Source organism: Chenopodium album, chromosome 19 (genome assembly GCF_948465745.1).
Source record: "Chenopodium album chromosome 19, dcCheAlbu1.1, whole genome shotgun sequence".
In the NCBI taxonomy this organism is placed as follows: Eukaryota; Viridiplantae; Streptophyta; class Magnoliopsida; order Caryophyllales; family Amaranthaceae; genus Chenopodium; species Chenopodium album.
Genome location: NC_137852.1, coordinates 9,339,659 through 9,349,182, shown reverse-complemented (window position 1 = coordinate 9,349,182; position 9,524 = coordinate 9,339,659). Strand labels below are relative to the sequence as shown.

At 35.7% G+C, this 9,524-nt stretch overlaps 1 long non-coding RNA gene across 1 annotated transcript; it reads right to left on the bottom strand.

Moving 5' to 3' along the window:
* Nucleotides 1-8,131: 8,131 nt before the first annotated feature.
* Nucleotides 8,132-9,147, bottom strand: LOC145595799 (uncharacterized). Its single transcript, XR_014103014.1, has 2 exons — nucleotides 8,987-9,147; nucleotides 8,132-8,359 (listed from the first exon to the last, which is right to left on the bottom strand). It is a non-coding gene; the product is annotated as an uncharacterized LOC145595799 (long non-coding RNA).
* Nucleotides 9,148-9,524: the final 377 nt, after the last annotated feature.

The following is a 9,524-nucleotide window of genomic DNA, read 5'->3' as shown; positions in this document are numbered from 1 at the left end:
TTGAATATGGAAGGTATGTATGTCATGAAAAATATTAAGGAAATTGGAATTGCTTGAGGAATAATTAAGAAGAATGAATGGCAACAAAATATAATAATTGGATATCAAAAAGATGGAGAATTAGAATTATGGAAAATAGGAGATTTTAGGGAGATAATTAAGAATACAAATTACCAAAATATTTTCCCAAAATCTTTATGGGATGGCCGAAATTATTGAGCTTTCCTAAGCTCATATTTTCGGCCTTCTTATTTAGTATTTAGGAATATATTTTGCTAGTTTTAAGGAATTAAAAATAATTGTGTAAATAATATATATTGTAATAAATAATTAAATAATAAAATACCAAATATTCACCAAATAATTTAACTTATAAAATCAGATTTTATACATAAGAAAATCTGAAATTATTAGCTAAATAAATGGGATTTTCGGACTTATTAAAATTATAATAAAAAATAGCTTTTGCCTTAATTAAAATATCCAAAATATATAAATAATCCGGTTTTTAAAATAGGATAAATGAATAATAAATCTTATCCAAAATTATGATTAGTTTTCAAAATACTTTTGGTGCCAAAATTCAAATATCATTTTGGCTCCAAGTAATAAATTTACTAAAATACCCATTTTATAAAATAATTCCTAATTAATTAATTAGGAAAATACGTATGAAAATACGGGGTATTACAGTCTTACTGACGCAGATCGTAGGAGTGTTCCTACTATCACCGATGGGCAATGGAAGGATCTTCTATTTGTCGTTCAGAGCTCGAGTTCTTCGTCTCTTCGCACCTATAATTTTGTCGATCGGCTCATTGACAATGGAGCTTCAATTAAATGTCTGGTAATATTGATTTATTTACATGTTTATATGATATCTCGTCTCCTGTTGGTTCGCCTAATGGGAAGAGCACTACTGCTACAAAAGAAGGGAGAGTTATTCTGTCTGATAATTTAACTCTTGATAATGTTCTTTATGTTCCTGCTCTTAAATGCAACTTGTTGTCTGTCTCAGTTGTTAGAAAAATAAACATATTATGTTATGTTCACTGACAAGCTATGCATTATTCAGGACCGCAGTTTGAGGAATCTGATTGGAGTGGGGGAGCAGTGTGATGGGGTCTATATTTTTCGTCCGGTTTGTGCTCAGAATCCTCAGGCAAACAAAGTGGTGATTTCAGATGCAAGTTTGTTATGGCACAAACGTCTTGGCCATCCGTCGATTCAAGTGGTTAGTTATCTTCCGGGAGTTTCTCGTAGTATTCACGATCATAGTAGTGTTTCTGGTTGTTTTTTATTGTGATATTTGTTTTATGGGGAAGCAACCCCGCAACTCTTTTCCTCTGAGTAGGAATAGAGCATCTGGTATATTTGATTTGATTCATTGTGATATGTAGGGTCCGAATAAGATTTTGTGTAGTTGTGATGCTCGGTATTTTCTTACCATTGTTGATAATTTTTCGCGTTCTACTTGGGTGTTCTTAATGGTTGGTAAATATGAAGCTTCTCAGTTGGTTCGTGAGTTTTATGCTATGGCAAAGACTCAATTTGGCCGTAAGGTCAAGGTGGTTCGTAGTGATAATGGTCGGGAGTTTCTCAGTTTGGGTTCTTTCTTTGCTAAGAAAGGCATTTTGCATCAAACGTCGTGTGTTGAAACGGCTCAACAGAATGATAGAGTTGAGCATAAACATCATCACATTTTAAATGTGGCACGAGCTCTTCGATTTCAGGCTAAGTTGCCCAAGTATTTTTGGGGTGAGTGCGTTATGACAGCACTGCATTTGATTAATCGGACTCCGACTTCAATTCTCAATGGTAAGACTCCTCATTAGTGTTTGTTTGGTCAAGTGACAGCTTATGATAGCTTACGGGTTTTTGGTTGTCTTGCTTATGCTGCGAATCGTCCTCGGGTTAAGGACAAGTTTGATTCTCGGAGTCGTAAGTGTATTTTTGTTGGTTATCCTCACGGGAAAAAGGGTTGGCGACTCTATGATTTGGAGTCGAATGATTTTTTTGTAAGTCGTGATGTGCAATTTTTTGAAGATAAATTCCCGTATTTAGAGTCTCTTTCGGATGACCGACGTTTATTATGGGAAAAATACTTTGCGTCTCCGCCGGTATGGGAGGCGATGATTATAGACAATTTGATGTGTATGATGATCGTGTGGGGGGTGCTGTAACACCCTAGAAATTCCTTTCCTTTAAATACACACTTTACTCTTTTAAAAAAAACGATTAGGAATATCTAAGACATTACCGCCACCGTGAAAATGGCTAAGGCAATTATCAAAGACACACAGCGGAAGACTTAACTCAAAACCATTCAAAAACGGGTCAACTTAAAAGTCAACCAAACGAAAGTAAAGATTAAAACCAAAGTCAAACGAAGTCAAATAAAATCAACCTACAACTTGGAACCATTGAAGGCCCTTATCAAAACCAATTAAATTACGAAAACCTTTGCGTTAGTCTCATAAGCATAACATAATATAATATAATATTTGAACGCAATAAACCACATCTCAACTAATAGAAACTAGCATGATTCGCTCTTCACTCATGCCCCGTCATGAATATGTTTCAACACCTGAAAAGATTATCTCCACTTGCCCCCACTACTCTCCATCAAAATGGATCATCGTAGGGCCAAGATAAAGACATAGCCAAACACAAACAACACACACAATCAGCAAAGCTGAGTACATAAGCGTATTTAAACACACTAACATGCAACTCCTAGCATCACACATACTTACCTCATTGCACCTGTTTACAAGCACACACAACAAACAACAAGACTCTTTAACTGGACACTAAATAATTTATTTAGCGTTGATTACGCATCGAACGGGTTTCTAACTTGACTAAACCTTCCTCAATGAATTGAGGACCACTGACACGGGAGCTAACCGTGCCAGCATCACCTGTGCCACATCCTTTGGTGGCGGAATTCCAGCGCATAATAATAATAATAAAGGGAATATACAGCGTCCTGTACTCCATTAGAAGTTATGGTTAAATATAAAACCCCATAACTCCCCCCATATGTTCATACTCAAGGTATATACGTTCCAAGAGTTTTGGTGCGTAATCTCTTTCACTTTACGTTGTTTACATATTAGTAGACTTGGTGATGACTCTCAAAGCATAACAATTCAATCATCAATAATAATTCAACCATTCAAACATACCAATTTAATTCTTGAATATTTAGTGACCACATAATATTTAATGTTGAACCCTTTTAAATTCTACCTCAGTGTCATAGACACTGTAAACGCATAAAGCGCCAACAATCCTATCCCTCGGTGTTAAAAACACCTTAAGTGCACAAAGGCACCAACATACAATTTATTCCTCGTGTACATAGACACTTATATAGCTCCTTCTTCATGCTTAAAGCATCAATAAAATTATATGAACCATAATAAAATTCTTTTTCAATGATCCAAACATAATTAAACAATTAGTTTAATTAAACATGCTCTCTATCATGCCATAAATAAATATGTAGTCCATATAATCATGCCAAAAATATAATTTTCAATCCATAGATCATCACAAATAAATTCATGCTTCATAATTCAATCACCAATACCAATAATTCACAATTTAATACATAAACCTTAGCATGATGCTACTTGTAATTGATTGAAACCAAACATAGCATGATTCTACATCATCAAATATGCTAAGTACGCGAACGTACCTCAATTAAGCCCTTTTAAATGGCCGAGAACACTACGACAATTCTCGAATCAAGTCTCCTACAATAAGGGACAATAATACTAAATTAATTACTTTTGTATACACAATTTCCAGCAACTTAAACTCACTTTAAACTATTTAGAATAATCTGAAAATTATTTAAAAACCCCTAATTAAACTCCTTTTTAATAGGTTATCACACCCTTTTATTAAAAATCACAATTATACTACTTTAAATAAAATTCCAGCATTTTAACTAATCTAAAACCCCTTTAAAACTTCATCAAAATATATTTTCATACTTAAATTATCCATAGAAAAATTAAATTATATCTTACCCTTTAAACTCAAGGATAAAATTCAAAAAAAAACTTCGTTAAAAATCAAAAACTGCCCGAAAATCATACTTAGAGGCTGAATTTGGCCACGAGAGGGTGGTGCTCACTACCAAAGGTAGTGAGTCTTTCTTAAAACGTTGTTTCCACATGGAAAACACTACTTTTTTGTCAAAATCGGATGAGTTTAGAACCTGATCGGGATTAAAACGGGATTAATATTAACGAACGGGAAATCTATAAATTAAAGCACGAATTTATGAGTTCAAAATAATCTGGAATTAAGTTAAACTAATTAGTAGTTATAATCACCAAAATTTCCAAAATATCATTACTATAAAAGCCCTAAATCAATTGTTCATAAAAACCCTAAAAATCAAGTCTTTAATAATAAAAACCCTAGCTTTTAATACTTTATAAAATCTGAAATTAAAACACTCTATACTCTAAAATTTACAATCTTTAATCATCAAAATATAATTATAAAGTATACTAATCATGTTTAGACAATTAAAATCAATACCCAAAATATATAAAGTATAGGGATAATAATTAAAACAAAATAAAGAAGGAGAGAAGAGGGAGAAGAAGAAGACCACCGTGGGTGGTGGCCGGCCGGCTGGCCGGCGGTGACATGGCATCCGGTGGTTGGGAGTAGTAGCCACTTGGAGTTCATGAAATCCCACGTGAAAGAACAAGCAAAAGAAAGGGGAAAAATAAGAAAAGAAAGAAGAGAAGGAAAAAGGAAAAAGAATAAGAAAAGAGAAATAAGAGGAGAAATAATTACCTTGACCAATTGACTTTTTGTGTGGGAAATTTTGGGGATTGAAAGAGTATTTATAGAGTAGAGTAGGTTAGGGTAAGTTTTGGGCTTCATAAAAATTATGGAGTTGGATAATAAAATAATTGGCCCAAATTATAAAAATAGGATAGTTGGGTATGGGTTATATTTGGATTAAATACTTGTTGACCCAAAATATAAACACTTGCTTTATTAGTAATTAAATAATTAAAATGGTTTGACCCAAAATATACTTCATAAATAAATGAATAAAATATAAAATACGTTAAAAATACGGGGTATTACAGGTGCAAATGCCGAAAATTTTAGTGTGCATGATGTTCGTGAGGGGGGTGCGAATGCCGAAACAGTTTGCACTACAGCCTAGCCGCGGCGTGCACAACCCAACCACAACCAGGCCGTGGCACAGCCTGCCCAGCACACCCCCACCTAGCCACAGCCCGATGGCATCACGCTGGAATTTCCAGCAAAGGCTACTGCCCAGCCCGCTGGAATTCCAGCGGCAGCTGGCCTGGGCAGTGGCAAGCAACAATAGCGAGGCAGCGTCCAGCCAGCCAACACTGGGCAGCCCACATCCCAGCCTGGTATGGCTGGCCAGCTTGACCCCACCGGGCTGACCACATCTCCGACAATGGCAGCCCGGCAGTCTTTAGTGGCCGGCGATGGTGTTTTGAGTGGTGGAGCTTTATCGGAAAATGCCACTACGAGTGTTTTAGAGCAAGAATTAAACGATGAAAATATTTTTATAAATCCGGATTTTTTGAGGGGAAGTTCGTCAGATAATTTGGGTCGTGGTCATCGTGAAAAACTTCCTCCTTCGTGGCATCAACTGTCGTCCCTCCTCAATCATATTTCTAAGGTAAACCTTTCCCTATAACTTGTCATGTTGAATATAATCGTTTTTCTAACAGACACAGGTGTTTTCTGGCGACGATCACCAAGGGAAAGGAACCGTCTTCATTCAAAGAAGCGGTTAAAGATGTCGGTTGGCGTAAGGCTGTGCAAGATGAGATTGATGCTCTAGAACGCAATGGCACATGGACTATTGTGGATCTTCCTCCAGGCAAGAGGACTATTAGTAGTGGTTGGGTGTATAAAATCAAGTAACCCGACAAATCTAAGGTGGAACGTCTCAAGGCTCGTTTGGTTGTTTATGGCAATTGTCAAGTTGAACGTGTTGATTATAATGAGACGTTTGCTCCAGTTGCAAAGATGACTACGGTACGTGTTTTGTTGTCTGTTGCGATATCTTTGAATTGGGAGTTGCATCAGATGCATGTTCATAATGCATTTCTTCATGGTTATTTGGATGAAGAAGTATATATGCAGTTTCGTCCAGGGTACAGTACTCCGACACCTGGCAAAGTTTGCAGGTTGGAGAAATCTTTATATGGCTTAAAACAAGCCCCGAGACAGTGGTTTTCAAAACTGTCAAGTGCTCTGCGAGGTTTTGGGTTTAAAAACTCATATGCTGATTACTCTCTATTTAGTTATGTACAGGGTTGTGTCTCTTTGCATGTCCTTGTATATGTTGATGACTTGATAATTAGAGGCTCTTCTCAAGATGCTATTGTTCGCTTTAAAGCCTATTTGAGCAAATGCTTCTATATGAAGGATTTGGGTTTGCTTAAGTATTTCTTAGGCATTGAGGTTGCTCGAGGGCATCTTTCTTTCTTAACGAAAGTATGCTCTAGATATTTTGACTGAGGCAGGAATGTTGGGTTGTAAACCCATTGATACTCCGATGGAGCAGAATCATCGTCTTACACATGCTTCTGGTGAGCCGTTCGCTCATCCGGAACAGTATCGTCGTTTGGTTTATTTGTCAGTCACTCGACCGGAGTTGAAATATTCAGTGCATGTTTTGGCACAGTTTTTTAGTGTTCCACAGGTTTCTTATTGGGATGCGGCCATTCGTGTCCTGCGCTATCCGGGCAGGGTATTTTGTTGTACCTACGACAGATTTACGATTAACAACGTTTTGCCTGTTGAGTCAGCGTTCCTTGTCAGGTTTTTTTTTTCTTAGGTCGTTCCCCTGTTTCTTGAAAGACTAAGAAACAGCGTACTGTAGCCACATCCTCTTCTGAAGCCGAATACAGGTCTATGTCTCTCACTTCTTGTGAGTTGAAATGGTTGAAAATGTTGTTGTTTGTTCTTGGTGTTAAGCATTCAAAGCCTATGCAGTTGTTTTGTGATAATCGGTCGGCTTTGCATATAGCTAAGAATCCGGTGTTTCATGAACGTACGAAACGTGTAGAGGTAGATTGTCATTTTGTTCGTGATAAGTTGATAAACGGTAATATTTCTACCTCATATGTTTCAACAGGTAATCAGTTGGCAGATATTCTCACCAAGGCTCATGGACGTCAGCAGTTTGGTTTTCTCTTACGCAAGTTGGGCATTCGTGATTTACATGCTCCAACTTGAGGGGGAGTATTACAGTTTGGTATTTATGTAAATATTGTATTTTTGGTAAGTTTATCTTTTAGGAGTTTTAGGCAAGTTATGTATTGTGTATATATATGTGATTATGATCAATATATACAAAGGTTAAGCCGTGTTCTCCACAATATTCTTGAGTTTGACACTTTTAGACCACTTTGAACATATAAGGTCCTTTTAGACAAAATGATGAACATATAAGTCCCTTCCAGACAAATTTTCCTTTATTAATTAATTAATTATTAATTGTTTGGTGAAGACATACAATTAGGATGTTGAATTTGGTAAAATTACTCGAAAGAAACAAAGGCGAAGAAGATTATTCAGCATTTACTTGGCCATCGATGAGATGGTTTTGGGGCATTTGTGACCATTGCAGAAACAACAAATGTGGATGGTTTAGTGTGTTCGTATACATAATTCTTGTGGCGGGTGCAGTGGCGCTCATTATTGTCTCTGACTCACCTCTCCCCGTTCTAAAGTTTGAGGTGGATTCTCTCGTTAGTAGAAAAACACAAAAGGCCACCGGTTCAAAACCCCCTTATGCCACCGGTTTTGAACCGGTGGGCATTTGGGGGGTGGCAATACTCAGTTGAAAAGCCACCGGCTTTGAGCCGGTGGCAAAATTAAGTATTGCCACCGGTTAACCGGTGGCAAAAACAGTTGCCGCTTTAATTTTTTTTTGTATTAAAGATAAATGCCACGGGTTAACCGGTGGCAATGTACATGTTATGTTATTTTTTTTTTTTTTTGCCTTTTTCAAAAAGAAATATAATAATAGAATAATTAAATCAAAAAAAATTAGAACATCAAAATCCAAATAAAACAATAACGATAAATATGATCGAAAATTTATAATATATAATAAAAAAAATTACAATATACAGATCAATGAAATCAAAAGTATTTCCTACAAAAAAAAATCGAATAATTACAACATATTAGTTAAAAAAAAATTTACAATATATAAAAACATCAAAATCAAAATTCTTGCATCTTGATTCATCAGCTTGATTCCTTTTTTTTTACAAATCGACTTGATTCTTCGATTTAAATTAAATCAATATACCTGCACCAATTAAAACAAACAAATAAATCTATTAAAATTAATAAACTGCAAAAAAAAAAAACAAAAAAAACAAAAACAAAAAAAAACAAAAAAAAACAAGAACGATTTGCATCTACCCTTTAATCGAATAAAATCAAACCCACATATTAGTTAATAACACAGAAAAAAAACCAGAAATTGATGACCAAAAACTGATAAAAAAACCAGATTTTAAATCGAAATCAAATCGATTAAAATAAAAAAAAAATTGACTTCAAATCGATTAAAATCATCCTAGAAAATCCCAAAATAGATTTAAACAAATCGATTAAAATAGATTTTAAACCCAGAAAAAAATACTCAAAAATTAAAACAAAACCCAAATATTAAATCAAAACCCAGAAAAATAACTCAGAAAAAAACCCAGAAAAAAAAAATAAACAAAATCCTAGAAATCGGTGAAAAACCGAGAATTAAATGGAACTAAAAAAACAAATCGAATTGATTTTCAAAACGAGAACTAAAAACAATTTGAGAATTAAATCGAACTCAAAAAAACAAAAAGAGTTAAAAACAAATTGATTTTCACGAACTCAAAAAAAAAGGAAAAAAAAAAACCCCAGAATTAAATCGAATTAAAACCCTAACCTCGTGCATGTCTTCGCGGTGTTGGTCTTGGTGGTCTTGGAAATGAAAGAGAAGGAGATCGAAGATAGGGGAAAACAGAGAAGACGATTGAAAATTCATGTTTCTAGCTCGTCTTACAGATCGAGAGAAGGAGATGAGAAAGAGAAGGAGGAGAGGGGAGAGAGGAGAGATAAAGATAGAGGAAATTTCTCCTCTTTCTCTAGAGAAGACGAACAGATCTAGGGAGGAGAGGGGAGAGAGAAAGAGGAAGAGAGGGGAGGAGAGAGAAAGAGGAGGAGGGGCGGCTGAAAATGAATGAAGAGGCCGAGATAGGGTTTGGAGTTTATAAGAGGGGGGCGGTTTTTTTTTTTTTAATAACAAAACCACCGGTTTTGAACCGGTGGTAATAATATTTTCCCCACGGGTTTGAATCGAACCGGTGGCAATACTATATCAACCCAATCCCGCCCATTTTTCCCCTTATTTTCCCCACCGGTTTTTGAAAACCGGTGGCCATTGAGCGGTGCCTTTTTGCTTTTTTATACTAGTGTCTAGACAT